Source organism: Pan paniscus, chromosome 7, assembly GCF_029289425.2.
Source record: "Pan paniscus chromosome 7, NHGRI_mPanPan1-v2.0_pri, whole genome shotgun sequence".
NCBI lineage: Eukaryota > Metazoa > Chordata > Mammalia > Primates > Hominidae > Pan > Pan paniscus.
Window position 1 is genome coordinate 109,686,582 of NC_073256.2, and position 15,618 is coordinate 109,702,199.

Here is a 15,618-nt window from a genome sequence, read left to right on the forward strand (position 1 = left end):
ATAACTTTTCTGATTCCTTCTGTCTATTTTTTTTTCTCCTTCTGGGGACTCCATATTTCTTATATCATTTCTCTTGATGGTGTCCTATAAATATCATAAGGCTTCTTTATTTTTTAAATTGTGTTTTCTTTTTTTCACTCTGACTGGATAATTTCAAATTACCTAACTTCAAGTTCACATATTTTCTTCTGTTTGACTGAAGTGTGCTATTTAAGGCCTATTTTGCATTTTTTGTTTCCTTCACTGTATTCATCACCTCCAGAATTTCATTTTAAAAATAATTTGTATCTCTTTGTTGATCTTCTCATTTTGCTTATGTATTTTTCCTAATTTCATTTTTATCTATTTGTGTTCTTTTTTAGCTTACTGACATTCCTTGAAACAATAATTTTGGATTCCTTGTTAGGCAATTTATAGAACTCCATTTTTTTGAGGACAGTTAGTAGAAAATGTGCATATTCTTTTGCTGGTGTCATATTTCCTTGTTTTTTTAATGTTCTTTGAAGTCTTGCATTGCTACCCTCACATTTAAAGAAGAAATCACCTTTTCCAGTTCTTACTGATTGGCCCTGGGAAAGAAATACCTTCATCGGTGAGCCAGGCTAGGGATTCTGAGGCTCTCTCAGACGTTTTCTATGGATTTACTCACTCCATCCTTCATGTTCCCTTTTGGGAGAAAATTCTTACAAATTCAAGAGTTTCCCAAAACCAGGTCTGGTATTGACAGTCTTCTGTTTGTTTTCCCTATGGCAGGGCCTTGAAATGCTTAAGTTTGTCTGCCTTTCTCCAATCCTGCAGAATCAAGCTGGCTGACTGCATGTGCTCATGAGCTTGTGTGCAAAGGCTCCCACTCGTTGTTGAGGGAATGCACATGGGAAGTAAGCTACCAGGAATATGGGTGAGGTATGTGGAACACTGAAGGTGCCTGTGGGCCAGTTGAGAGGAGGGAGTCTGTGGGTTAGGCACTCCAACTCACTTGTGGGTGGTCCTCCTGATGGAGTTCATGTGGTTGTTAGTTGGACAAATGGCCCTTTTTTGAGTTTCTAGCCCTGCCTCTGTTTCCTGCTCCCAGCTTCCCCCAGCCACTTAGCCATGCTGATCCCTTCAGCATGGGGAGATGAGAAAGAGATGGGCCTCTGAGTCAGTGTCCTGCACAGCTGGCATAGCCAGGCTCAGTCTGTTTTCACTTTCCCCTATGAGAGGCATCATGGGCTGAGGGGCTTTCTCTTGTCACTAAGCTGTGCCACCTTGGGTGAGTGGTGAAGAGGGTAAAGGGAAACTGATTTTCTTCCCTTTTAATGTATTATTAGAATATATTTTTTGAACTTCTCTGCTGGGCTCCCAGACACCCACAAGGGTACTCTTTGTGGTTCCTTTGTGCACTATGGGTGCACTATGGGGAGGTGGTGGTAAAATTCTATTTAGACATCTTGCTGATGTCACTCCTCTAGGAAGATGACACATTCCTACCAGTTGCTATGTAACTGACAGAACTTCATTGTGAAAGGAAGATATTTTCTTGCCCCATTGACTTGAGGCTTGGATATATGACTTGCTTTATGCTACGGAATGTGTTCATAAGTAGTAGAGGCAAAGTTGGAGGAAAAGTGTTAAGCCCCTTTTCATGAATTGTCCATGCTCTGTTTCCCTCTGCCAGGAGGAGATGTTACATTTAGTTTAATGGTTATCTGATCACAGTTGTAACCAAGACAGCAGAGGAGAAAATGATTCTTCTTGAAAATGCTTTGGACATTCTTGTATATTTTCTGAGTAGCTTGTCAAGTTTCAAACAAAGCAAAACAAAATAAAAATACAAATTTTGACATTTTGGGGGACTATATGTATTATATTTCTTATCAAACTGGTGATAACTGACATTTTCCCAGCATTGCATCTTCCAGTCACTGAGTATGTTTTTTTTTCTAGCCTCAATAATGATTTATAGTTTTTCCCCATATCTTTTGGTGGTTTTATTTATTGGTATTTTTGGTGCTTTTAAAATTAACTTTTAAAAATCTCATATTCTAACTCATCATAGCTAACAAATAGAAATATTGATTTTTAAAAATACCAAGCTTGTCCAGTAATTTTGCTAAATTAACTTGTTTTAATAACTTATCTATAAATTATTTTATATTTTCATGTACACAATCTGCCTTTTCCTCCCTTGCCACACACACAGAATGTAGCAACAGTTTTCTTTATACCAGGTGTTCAACACCTACTATTAAATGGAACAAAATTCTAAGTGTTTCTTAATCAAGGCTGGGAGTCTTTTTCAAAATAACCATCTCTACATCTCATCTGCTCTCATAGGTTTGGGCTAGGGCCTGACCACATTTATTCTAAAAAATTTCCCAAATTATTCTGATGTAAAAACCTTGTTGTGAAACACTGTTCTATATCAATAAAATACTAATAAATTTTCTGTATAATTCAAGTCCTGAATATATTTTGCTCTCAAATGTCTGAGAAGCCGAGACAAAAACATTCATTGTTTTGGACATATTTGTTTAAATTTCCTTTTATCCTTGATTTGATAAGGTACACTATAATAATCAACCAATCAAAATTTAAATGTTAGATTTGTTTGTAAGAAGAAAAAGGGATTTAAATGTGAGACTCTTTAAATCATTTAAAAGAATTGTGGCAGACCTAGCTAAGAAATGGATGTGTAGAGAAGAGGTGGCTAAATGTTTTCTCTCTTGGCTGAAACCTCCACAAACAACAAGCTACAATGAGTAAATCATTTTTTAAATGGATAAGACTAGGAATCCAGATGTTTGGAAGCAAGATACTAGCTGATAATGTGCTATAGCCCATCATCCAGGCCCTTCCTGAGGGAAATGATAGCAAAGCCAGACTCTCTGCTTTCTAAATATCCTCTAGAAACCAATCTTGTTGTCACCAACATCACGACTTTGTTTCAGCTGGCAATTTACCAACATCTGCTTGGCAAGGACTCTTTTCCCTTGACTCTCAGATATATGTGTTTTCCCATTTTGAAGCACTGAACTCAACACACAGCAAGAAGAGAGTATTGAAGTCACAACGACTATGTGCCAATTTATTTGCAGAAAAACCTCCGATCTTCTTATTTATAGTATTATTCCTACCTTCACAATCTTGGCAGTATAAATTATCAGTGTGTATTTCACTGCTTGGAGTAATCTAAAGGAAAGAAAACATATGCATTTACATCTATTCAGGTAGCCCTTCACAGTTATTTTGAGTTTTGCAAAGAAAATGGGACAGGTGCTGTAGTTTTATATTACAGAATATCAATTATTGTGCTTTACTAGCATTTCAACCCCAAGGCTTTATAAATTTTAAAAACGAGATTAAATGGTTGGCAGAGGGAAAGTTTATTAAATGTACAAAAATCATCAATCACATCCATTACATTTAGATTGGAACATGGTCAAGCACATCTTTTCACTTCTTTGACCACTTTTATGATTGTCAAACTTATTCAATCATTTGTAGAGTGCAAAAGTTGTATTTATTAGGAAGGAGACAGAGTGTTTCTTTGGCTGCTTATAGTCCAAGTTGGACAGAAAAATCACTTCAGCATTGCACAAGCCAGCTGAGAGATAATTAAGTCATTTGAATGTGAGGTTTCTTGGCTTCCCTCTCTCATTTTTTCCCTTGTCTCTTCTTGGAAGCAAAAACCATGGATCTTGTCCCATGTCCTTCCCCTGACTGTTCTTAACATTCCCTTTTCCTCCCTGAAGTAAGGGCATAATATTTCCTCTTACTGAAGAAAAAATATTGAGAAAAATTACTAGCAAAGATTCATAAAGTGAACCTTAGATACCTGTAGAGCTCTGTAAATATGTCTCTCTTAACCTTGTATGATCTCAAAATAATCTATTTAGGCATCATTTCTTTTTTAGAATGTAAATTCCTTCAGGACACAGATATAGCTTATTCATCTTTGCATCCTTAAAACCTAATATAATAGGTGATAAGGAAGTGCTCCTCGAACAAAACTCAACTGAAGATCAAACAGTAAACTTTTTAATTTTATGGATAAAGAAACAGACCCAGAAGTTGAAGTGATTTTCCCACTTCTAAGATAGTCAGTGGTAATGTCCTTCTACTTTGCTGAAGAGTTTTAAAAGCCAGCTTTTTTTTTTTTTTTCCTACCTGGGCTGTGCAGACTCATCCAGAGAGGAACACATAAAGCATATGAGGCCACTTGGAGACATCATAAAAGATTTTGGGCAGTGGAACAATCATTTGGCTGGTGATCCTTGGAGCTCTACATTTTGTTCTCATAGTCCCAGATGGTAGCATGATTTCACATGCCCAGTGTCTGGCTAAATGATTTTGTCCAAACTGAATATCAAGAATATAAAATGATGTGATCTGGAAGGGACAAATAATTGGAACCGACAACATAAATAATATGTGCTCTTTTAATTAACGAAATAGAATTGTATCTAGCTGTACAAAGCCTAAGTGCAGATAAATTTTATAATTTTATATCGTCAAATCTAAGTAACTTTAAACATTTAAAACTTTAGGTGTTTAAAGGTATTTAAAATATTTTTTCTTTACCCAATTAAATTCTCTCACTTCCCCTTTTATATGTAATATACATATCTATGTACATTAAGAAGTATTGTGCTAACAATGTTAAACATCTTAAAATTAATGGGGCTATTTAGTTGTTTCTCACACATGTATTCGAATGTCAGTATTTCATTACTCTTAGCCTCATAGGTGACACTGTCTTCTAAGAAAATACTTCGGGGTGTTTTATTACAAGTTAATTTCTGTTGAGTATTTGAAATGGTTTTTCTGTGTAAGTAAAGGTTTGACTTACTTTCTATAAAAATAGAGTGTATTATTTGAATACAAGATATTGGTTGTTTTCCAAAAAATCAATGTCAACTAGTTAGTTCATATCTGAGCTATAATATAGTATTGTTCCTGTTTTGACTGCTGTTTTGACTTAAACAGAATCATTCCCCATTTTATTGCCAATAAATGTTGAATTTGGAGATAGAATTACATACATTGGATTAAATGCAGTACACAAATAAATACAGTATGCTGCTGTTTAAGGACTGCTGGTGCAATCTGCTGCCAATTCTTGAAACATTAAATTCTACTACTCCTCTACTAAATATAGGCTTGAGGTGCACTGGAGAACAGGAGCTGGTACAGCTATTGAAATCAACAGACTCAGGCATCCAGTCACCAATTTGGGCTGGAAACTTGCCAAGGTTGATTTTATTTTATTTTTAAACTACTGTTAAAGCTGGCAGAATTAAACATACACACACACTCTCTCTCTACAAATAGGGACAAAAATGAATATGAGTTAGGGCTGTTGGGGACTTTGAGATTCCAGTTTCTTCTCATATTATCCATCCTTAAACTCTTTCTGGACAATTTTCTTGTCCTTGCCATTGAGATACTTAGTTACATGCAGTGGAACTACCTTGATATGTTTTATGTAAGTTTTTTTTTTTCTAGCTAAGGCCAGTATATTTGTTCAGGTCTATATGATAGTTTCCAAGTTGGTACAACTCCACTTCAAATTTAGACAATTAAAGATCAACAGAAACTTTATAGAAATAAAATAGTTGCAAAAATATGTCAGTGGTTTTTTTTTTCCCTTAATAAGCAAGGTAAAATAGATTTGGAATGTTTATCACCTTGGTGCTTTATGGTATTTGAGTAGAATTTAGCAAGAGCAGAAATTCTTGGCATTTCCATGAGCTTTTATTTCTATTATCTCCAATACTTTCAGATTTCAAAGAACAGTTTTGGTGCTAATTACCAGATTTTGACTTTTACGAAAACCCCACACCACATGTCCTGATTTTATACCCAGTTGCATGTGGAATCTGAAATGTGGTTTTATCAAAATAAACTCACACTTTAGTGTGTGGAATTTCACTTGTAAAGTAGAGATCATAATTTCAAAAACAAACACAATTTGCACTTGGTTTTGCTTGAAAAAATAAAACGCTTGGCTGTGATCAGATGAAAAATGTTTTACTCAAGTACTGGCTTTTCTCTGAAAAGCACCCGTGGTTGGAGCCAAGTGGTCGTGAACAGCATCATCTTCTATGCAAGCACCTTGGCATCTCCTTATTTTATTGGTATATTTTAGAAGTTTTTTTTTCTTAAAATTATTTTATTCTTTTTTAGAAGTCCAAACGTTTATTCTAACATTTCCTACTTATTTGGGTCAAGAGCAGCGCTTGTAAGGACCAATTATGAGAAGAAAAAAAATTCTTAAATTACTAATTGACTCAAAAGAATTGAATACACTGTTTTCCGATGCAGAAATATCTAGTTATGTCCCCAAGGGGCAACTGATATCACAGAAGACAGAATTTGAATTCTAGCCCTGCCACCCAGTTTCTCTTTTACCTTGAGCAAGTTATATAATCTCTCAAATTCCAAGCTTCCTTGTCTTATAAATGGCAATAACTAACAGAATAATTTTGAAGATGGGATGAGAAATGAGACATGGAGAGACCCTAGTTACGTGCTTAGAACATAGCAGATACTCAGAGAAGCTGCTGGTGCTTGGGATGGCATTTCAAGTCCACGGCGGAAAAATAAAAATAAAATAGAATCAGAACACTTCAGTTACTTAGATTTTAAAGTTTTTTAATTTAAAAATTGTTTAATTTTTTAAAGATACAGTTCTCACTATGTTTCTCAGGCGTGTCTCAAACTCTTGGTGATCCCCCCACCTCAGCCTCCAGAGTAGCTGGGATTACAGGTGTGAGTCACTTCACCAGGGAGATTTTAAAATTTTTATATGTAAAATTGAAAAAACAGTTTGTGCCATTATTACCTATCATCAACTCTATCAATAGTTTTTGTTTGTGTTAAGTATTAAAGCTATTCCAAAAGAATTAGCCCTCATGATCCAACAGGCTCATAACACAGTAAGAGAAGAATGCAAGAAAGGGCCATGCATTTTATCATTTACAAGACATCCCTGGATGCCTGTGAGGAGAGTAGAGAGAGTAGAAAAATGTAGAGTGCAGTCTTGTTGTCAGCACGGTTGGGTGGAGAGCCACCTCTAGTACTTATCGCTGTAAATCTTTCAGTAGGTCAATTAACCTCCCAAAGATGAATAGTAGCATTTATCTTGATGAGCTATTTTGAGAATCAAATGAGAAAATCCATACAAAGTCTTAGCAAGGTCCCTGGCACATGATAAACATACCAGAGATGGTTTAGCCCTCAACATGATTATTAGTCTGTCTTTCCTTTAGGGGGTTCTTTCTTAGAAGCATCTATCTACCTTTCTGGGAAGAACACAAAATGGAATAGAATATACAATTTTGCTTTTAAAGTTCCTCTTTCTATCCAAGATCTTTATCATTTTACATTAGCATTGTTCTGAACAGCCCATGGCTATATAAAGAGCTAATTTCATTTTGAGAGGAATTATTGGGTCTCAATTCATTGAATTATTTGAACATAGTAACAAACTTCCAGTTTCTTTATTCTTCATCTTGGACATCATGTAGCAACGTGTACACAAGTAGCCTTAGGTCTTTGGACGTCATCATGAACAACCTTTTTATGAGTCCGTTGTTAAACTCTTTATGAGATTCATCAAAGTGAGTAACACTGCTAGTCCTCCAAGAGTCTCTTACCCCATGAATGATTTATAACAAAGAGAGCTACTTTATTAAAAGGTTCTTGTGCTTCAGAGTCTCTTGTGAGCTCAAAGAGCTAAGAGTTTCCATTATTATATTAGAAGAAATACATGTTAATTCAAGAGAAATTTAAAAAGCCATGGGAAGTTTATCAATTTGTTGTGTAGTCCCATCTTTTAAAAATATTCCCTTCCCTTTGTTTCTTTAATCATTTTCATCTGTTCATTTAATTAATACTTCCTGCATGTTACAATGTTCTTGACCTTGCTAGAGAATAAGACTGGCAGAACATCTGCCCTTGAAGAGTTGCTAATGGTTCTCAAAGGGAGCTGCACATCAGCATCAGTGGCGATTTGTTTTAAGAGAACCAACACGTAACCATTGTATCAGAATCTTTAAGGTATGGGTGAAGACCCAGAGGCAGAAGGAGCCTACTACTTTGATGGATCTAAAAAGAAAGCCATTTGCATTGGACTACAGTGATCAAGAGGTAGAGGGTAGGAGATGGCTGTATTAGAGACGCAGAGCCTGACCTCAGGCCAACCTCCCCAATTTCAGAAACTGTTACTTAACTAACACTGGATTTAACGAAGCATTTATTCAGATTATCAAGTGCAATCCTTTTCAATGTTATAGTGAGTGGGATATTAAAAAGATTTTTGAAGAACTCATGCTTCATTTCAAATACATGTTGCAATTTGAAATCTGCTAAATGTGGTCTTAACATCAATTTTTCAAAAGAGGGAAAAGGAGCCCTCAAATGTCTATAGTAAAATTTTCTTAATCACTTGAACTACAGATGCCCATTCTTTTATGTCCCTTCCCTTGCAACATTTTCCTAGTAGAATATTTCATACATTCAAATGTCATCAATTACTAACTCTAGGTTATGAACATACATGTCCCTTTTACTTGGCTGTTTATATAAAATTTTCCAAATCCATTGGATCATTTATTATTCAGCTTCAATGTCTTCACCTAGTTACTACAAAGGTGGGATGAAGGAGTAGAGTAACCTGACAGTAGTCTAAGTGTGGGATTTTGGGAATTAATATCATTTTGGTATGGACATTTCTTGAACCTTATTTAAAATTATATCTGGGTCTTTAAGATCTCAGTTTATCCATCTTATTATTTGTCTTTTTATTGTCTAGTAGTCACAAATATCTTCAGTGTTTCTCTATTGTCATTTTAAGTAGTTTAGTGATAAAGTACAAAATATTTTTTTCAAAATTTCATAGTTTTCATTTCCTTCCAAACTTAGTTATAAACTAGCTAAAAATAAAATCAAAAGGGAATAAATATGTAACCCTTCTTTTAATCCAATATCATTTAGACCATCTTACTATTTGGAGATGTGTTTTTTACTCTCAATAATTTTTTACAGTAGTCAACAACTTAAAATTTTTTGAGCACCTCTATTTAGAAAATAATTACTTTTATTATGAAAATCTCCTCCACTCATACTATTATTCCTTTTTACGTGAGTTGGAATATTATTAATATTTTAAATTAATGTGATATTTAATAAATGACTTAGAAAAAGATTTTGATCAGAAAAACTGTACATGACAATTCCATTCTTGCAGACCAAATGTATAATTTATAAATCTTCATTACACAAAATATTCAGGATGATCAAGGCCCATTAATTCATGTAAAAATATTTAGCTTTCTGGAATAAATCTCTGAAACATCCAAAAAAAAATCTGGGTAAATTTATGAGTTGTGATGCTTTTAATCTGCAGTCATAATGTGGATCTGGCTTCATCTGATTGCATAATTAGAAGAAAAGAAGGACACATGAAAAGTTATCTAATGGCCTATTAGAACATTGCTTTGTTTGATTCATTAATATGCAATGAAATGTGTATTGTAAGAAACTACTGAAACATAATTCCTTGGCTAAAATTCAAGAATGTTTATATGATTGGAGAGTTATTTTTCCAGGAGAGTAAAGTTTAATTGTAATCAGATGTTCATCTGGAAGCACAAGGATAGTAATAATATTGTTGGAAATGATATTTAAATGTTTGCCTTATATTCATCCTCATGTAGAACCATATTCATGTTCAGAATGTATAGATGAACAAATCTTGCTTTTTCGTGTCTTTTTAATCAAATTTCTTCCTGGGGTCTGAGTGCCAGCTCTAGAAGCTGGAATGAAGTTCCATAGAGACGTCCAAGAAATCACGGTAGTACCTGCTTACTGTTTCTGAACCTCAGTGTAAGGGCTGCTGAGTCATACAACTCCATTGAACTGTATTTGAATGATGCTCCCAGTTGTGCAATATAGCAGCATAACTTTAAAGAGCACTTGGCTTTTGTGGCACACTCAAATCTCTGATTTTTCACACTGCTGAAAAGACTTTTTTTCCAAGTTTCAGTTATTTATTAATCAGTGTAATTTCCAGTAGATTACTTCAGCATGATTTCATGCATTTATAGGAGAAATATTTCCTGGTTAAGTGGAAAATTGTGCGGATGGCTTCTGGAAGACCTTCATTTTAAAGCAGCTTTATAGTGAAACACTTCGTTTAGAAATCTAGACCATCTTTCTTCATTTGCTGTAATCCACATTCACTGGTTAGAACTTGTATCAATCACTGGGACCCAGTTTCTTCCACAGCTCTGGGTTATTCTTTCTGTCCCAACTAACATCTCCATCGAACAATGCTGGACTCGAGATACAGTGCTGCTCCAGTACATCCAGCTCCAATAAATACAGAGGTAGATCAAACTCATATGTTTCTTGGCCTGACTGATGATCTGGCGGAACATGTTTGTGATAGAGGCCTCTAATTGGAAAGGAGAGAACCAGCCTAGCCACCAGGCCCTGGGCTAAGTAGTATCTGCACTTAAAAAGACTGGTTTTAATGTATTTTTAAATGTTATAGTATAGTTAATGGGCTATCAGGTAAATCTATGAGCCATATTTCCTCTACTTAACTGGAGGAAGTGTAAAGAAAGAGATATACCTGATTATAGAGAGACTGTTAGATTTTAGAAAACAAAATGGAAAGAAAGTTAAGTGAACAGAATGTTCATGTTGGAAACTGAAGGAAGAATGAATTAAGTTTTATCAATTCGACCTTCTTAAATCTCTTGATTTGGTCTGTATCCTTCCATACCTCCTTGCTGCCACACCACCTTTATTTTTTCTTATGTTTATTATTTCTGTAATTGTTCTCACAGCCTCTAGTCTTGATCCAATCTTACTTACTGCACTCTGCTTCCAGACTGATTTTTCAGGATAAAAATCCAAATATATTAGTGGTGCCTTCAGGTTCCTTTATGACCCAACTCTGCATACCTTTCCAGCTTAAATTGCTCTAGGCATTCGAGGATTCAAAGCATCCTTACTTGGACTTTCCCTAGCACTGATGCTCTTCCTTCCCCTGAGTCCTTTGAAAACTCCTTACCATTAGTTAATAGGACTAGAATCTTAGGACTTGGCTTTGATATAATCTCCTCCAAGAAGTGTTCCCTGGTAGCTCCCATACTGTTGTTAAAAGTTCTGTATAAACCTTAATGGAGATCTTACTAAAAGGTATTTAAACCATCTGTTCACTGGTATGTCTCACCTCACTACATTTAATCTCTTGAAGACTGAGGCTGCATTTTTTAATCTTGTATTACCAGGACCTTACACAGTGCTTGAAATCTATTAATTGCTTAAAACTCATTTGTAGAATGCTTAAGTAGGTGAGTTAATAAATATATAGCTGAAGAATGATTGAAAGGGACAGACAGGAATAGGGAGATTCTGGAAAGCAAAAGAGAAAAAAATAAACTTCTAGTTTATTTTTTAAGCTATACATTTTTGCAGTTTCTTTTTTAAAAAATTTTATTTTACCTTAAGTTCTGGGATACATGTGTGGAACATGTAGGTTTGTTACATAGGTTTACATGTGCCATGGTGGTTTGCTGCACCTATCAACCCATCATCTAGGTTTTAAGCCCCGCATGTGTTAGCTACTTGTCCTAATGCTCTCCCTTTCCTCACAATCCTCCGACCCCCTGACTGGCCCCAGTGTGTGTTGTTCCCCTCCCTGAATTCATGTGTTCCATTGTTCAACTCCCACTTATGAGTGAGAACATGTGGTGTTTGGTTTTCTGTTCCTGTGTGAGTTTGCTGAGGATGATGGCTTCCAGCTTCATCCATGTCCCCGTAAAAGACATGATCTCATTCCTTTTTATGGCTGCATAGTATTCCATGGTGTGTATGTACCACATTTTCTTTATCTAGTCTATCATTGATGGGCATTTGGATTGGTTCCATGTCTTTGTTAGTGTAAATAATGCTGCATTAAACATACATGTGCATGTGTCTTTATAGTAGAATGATTTATATTCATTTGGGCATGTTCCCAGTAATGGCATTGCTGGGGCAAATGGTATTTCTGGTTCTAGATCCTCGAGGACTTGCCGCACTGTCTTCCACAATGGTTGAACTAACTTACATTCCCAACAACAGTATAAAAGCATTCCTATTTCTCCACAGCCTTGCCAGCATCCATTGTATCTTGACTTTTTAATAATCGCAGTTCTGACTGATGTGAGATGGTGTCTCATTGTGGTTTTGATCTGCATTTCTCTAATGATCAGTGATGGTGAGTTTTTTTTCATATGTTTATTGGCCACATAAATGTCTTTTTTTGAGGAGTGTCTGTTCATATCCTTCACCCACTTTCTCGTGGGGTTGTTTTTATCTTGTAAATTTGTTTAAACTCTTTGTAGATTCTGGATATTAGCCCTTTGTCAGATGGGTAGATTGAAAAAATTTTCTCCCATTCTGTAGGTTACCTATTCACTCTGATGACTGTTTCTTCTGCTGTGCAGAAGCTCTTTACTTCAACTAGATCCAATTTGTCAATTTTGGCTTTTGTTGTAATTGCTTTTGGCATTTTTGTCATGAAGTCTTTGCCCATGCCTATGTCCTGAATGGTATTGCCTAGGTTTTCATCTAGAGTTTTTATGGGTTTGGGTTTTACATTTAAGTCTTTAATCCAGCTTGAGTTAATTTTTGTATAAGGTGTAAGGAAGGGGTCCAGTTTCAGTTTTCTGAATATGGCTAGCCAGTTTTCCCAGCACTGTTTATTAAATAGGGAATCCTTTCCCCATTGCTTGTTTTTGTTTGGTTTGCCAAAGATCAGATGGTTGTAGATGTGTGGGGTTGTTTCTGAGGTCTCTGTTCTGTTCCATTGGTCTACATGTCTGTTTTGGTAATAGTACCATGCTGTTTTGGTTACTATAGCCTTGTAGTATAGTTTGAAATCAGGTAGCTTGATTCCTTCAGCTTTGTTCTTTTTGCTTAGGATTGTCTTTGCTATACAGACTCTTTTTTGGTTCCACATGAAATTTAAAGTAGTTTTTTCTAATTCTGTGAAGAATGTCAATGGTAGTTCAATGTGAATAGCACTGAATCTATAAATTACCTTGGACAATATGGCCATTTTCATGATATTGATTCTTCCTATCCATGAACATGGAATGTTTTTGCATTTGTTTGTGTCCTCTCTTATTTCCTTGAGCAGTGGTTTGTAGTTCTTCAAGAGGTCCTTTGCATCCCTTGTTAGCTGTATTCCTAGGTATTTTATTCTATTTGTAGCAATTGTGAATGGGAGTTCATTGATGATGATATGGCTCTCTGCTCATCTGTTGTTGGCATAATTTTTACATATTGATTTTCTATCCTGAGACTTTGATGAAGTTGCTTATCAGCTTAAGGAGTTTTGGGGCTGAGACGATGAGGTTTTCTAAATATAGAATCAAACTGTCTGCAAATAGAGGCAATTTGACTTCCTTTCTTCCTATTCAAATATTCTTCATTTCTTTCTCTTGCCTGATTGCCCTGGTCAGAACTTCCAATACTATGTTGAATAGGAGTGGGGAGAGAGGGCATCTTTGTCTTGTGCCAGTTTTCAAAGGGAATGCTTCCAGCTTTTGCCCAGTTAGTATAATATTGGCTGTGAGTTTCTCATAAATAGCTCTTATTATTTTGAGATATGTTCCATCAATACCTAGTTTATTGAGAGTTTTTAACATAAAGGGATGTTGGATTTTATTGAAGGCCTTTTCTGCATCTACTGAGATGATCATGCAGTTTTTGTCATTGGTTCTGTTTATGTGATGGATTATGTTTATTGATATTCATATGTTGAACCAGCCTTGCATTTCAGGGATGAAGCCAACTTCATTGTGGTGCATAAGTTTTTGATGTTCTGCTGGATTCAGTTTGCCAGTATTTTATTGGTGATTTTCACGTCGATATTCATCAGGGATACTGGACTGAAGTTTTTTTTTTGGTCGTGTTTTTCCCAGGTTTTTGTATCAGGGTGATGCTGGCCTCATAAAATGAGTTAGGGAGGAGTTCCTGCTTTTCAATTATTTGGAATAGTTTCAGAAGAAATGGTACCAGCTCCTCTTTGAATCTCTGGTAGAAGTTGGCTGTATATTTGTCTGGCCCTGGGCTTTATTTGATTGGTAGGCTATTCATTACTGCCTCAATTTCAGAAGTCGTTATTGGTCTATTCAGGGATTTGACTTCTTTCTGGTTTAGTCTGGGGAGGTGTATGTGTCGAGGAATTTATTCATTTCTTCTAGATTTCCTAGTTTATTTGCATAGAAGTGTTTATGGTATTCTCTGATGGTAGTTTGTATTTCTGTGGGGTCAGTGGTGATATCTCCTTTATCATTTTTTATTGTGTCTATTTGATTCTTCTCTCTTTTCTTCTTTGCTCATCTAACTAGTGGTCTATTTTGTTAATTTTTTCAAAAAACCAGCTCCTTGATTCATTGATTTTTTTAAAGATTTTTTTGTGCACAGTTTCTTAATTTAGAATTTTAAAATATTTTTTATTTTCTCATGCCAATTTCAAAATCTTTACCCTTGTCTCAAGTTAGTAGTAATAAATATCTAGGTTATCTATAAATATAAAACACATACACACATATATATACACATACATAAATTTAACATGAATCAAAAAACATACAAACATATAAACAAACAGTTACATACACATATATTTATGTAGATATTGTATACATATATTTATCAGAGACACTCTATGAGCACAATAATAATTAAATTGATTTTATTAATGTTTTCTGAAATAATTAGTTTCTTTTATTCATGTTAATATTGCAAGACTTCTGCTGTTTCTTAGCTCAAGGGGAACTATAATACTCAAGATTCTAGACAGCAAATTATGTCCAAATAGAAAATACATGACCTTACAGTAATCCAGTATGCTACTATGCTGAGTTAGGGATTGGGGTGATCCAGACAAAAGTCTAATTAAAACTATCACTGAGGGAATGGAGCAGGGGGAAATCAGCATTTCTTACTTTCATCTTGTCCTGTCAGAATTTTACAATATCTAAATATCAATTTTTTTGTCTGCATGAACTTTAGTAGAGAATTGTTTATTAAGAAGAAGATTATTAACTCTTTATTGGTAAAATTTTACTGTGAGGCTAGCACCCTGTGAAAATGAGGGAGCTAAACATGGTGGAAGACATTCCTGGGATGTAAGTAAGAGTCCTATCTACCTGGTCATCAAAAATCGTTTTGTAAAACTAGAACTCTTAAAAGGATGGGATCAGAAAAGATCCTGCTAATAAGAACATGCAGCAGATCTATTTATTGGAGACAGTACAATTTGAATATGATGATGTCATGCTATGAAAATGCCACAATTGGCGGATTAGTGTGGTTGGATAGACTGGTGATCATGGATTCTATCCTGTTGAGGAGGGTCAACTGGCTTAGCACCGTTGTGATATTTTGCATGTGCTAAGCTAGACAAACCATATAGGACAGACCTAATATAAAGGGGGACAGAGATGGATGCAGACTCACATGAACCTTGTTTTTTACCTAAATTTACTCTAAACTAGGAAGCAAGCAGTATAAAATACACACATACACACACAAGGATACATGACAGTGGACATAGCTTTTCAATGG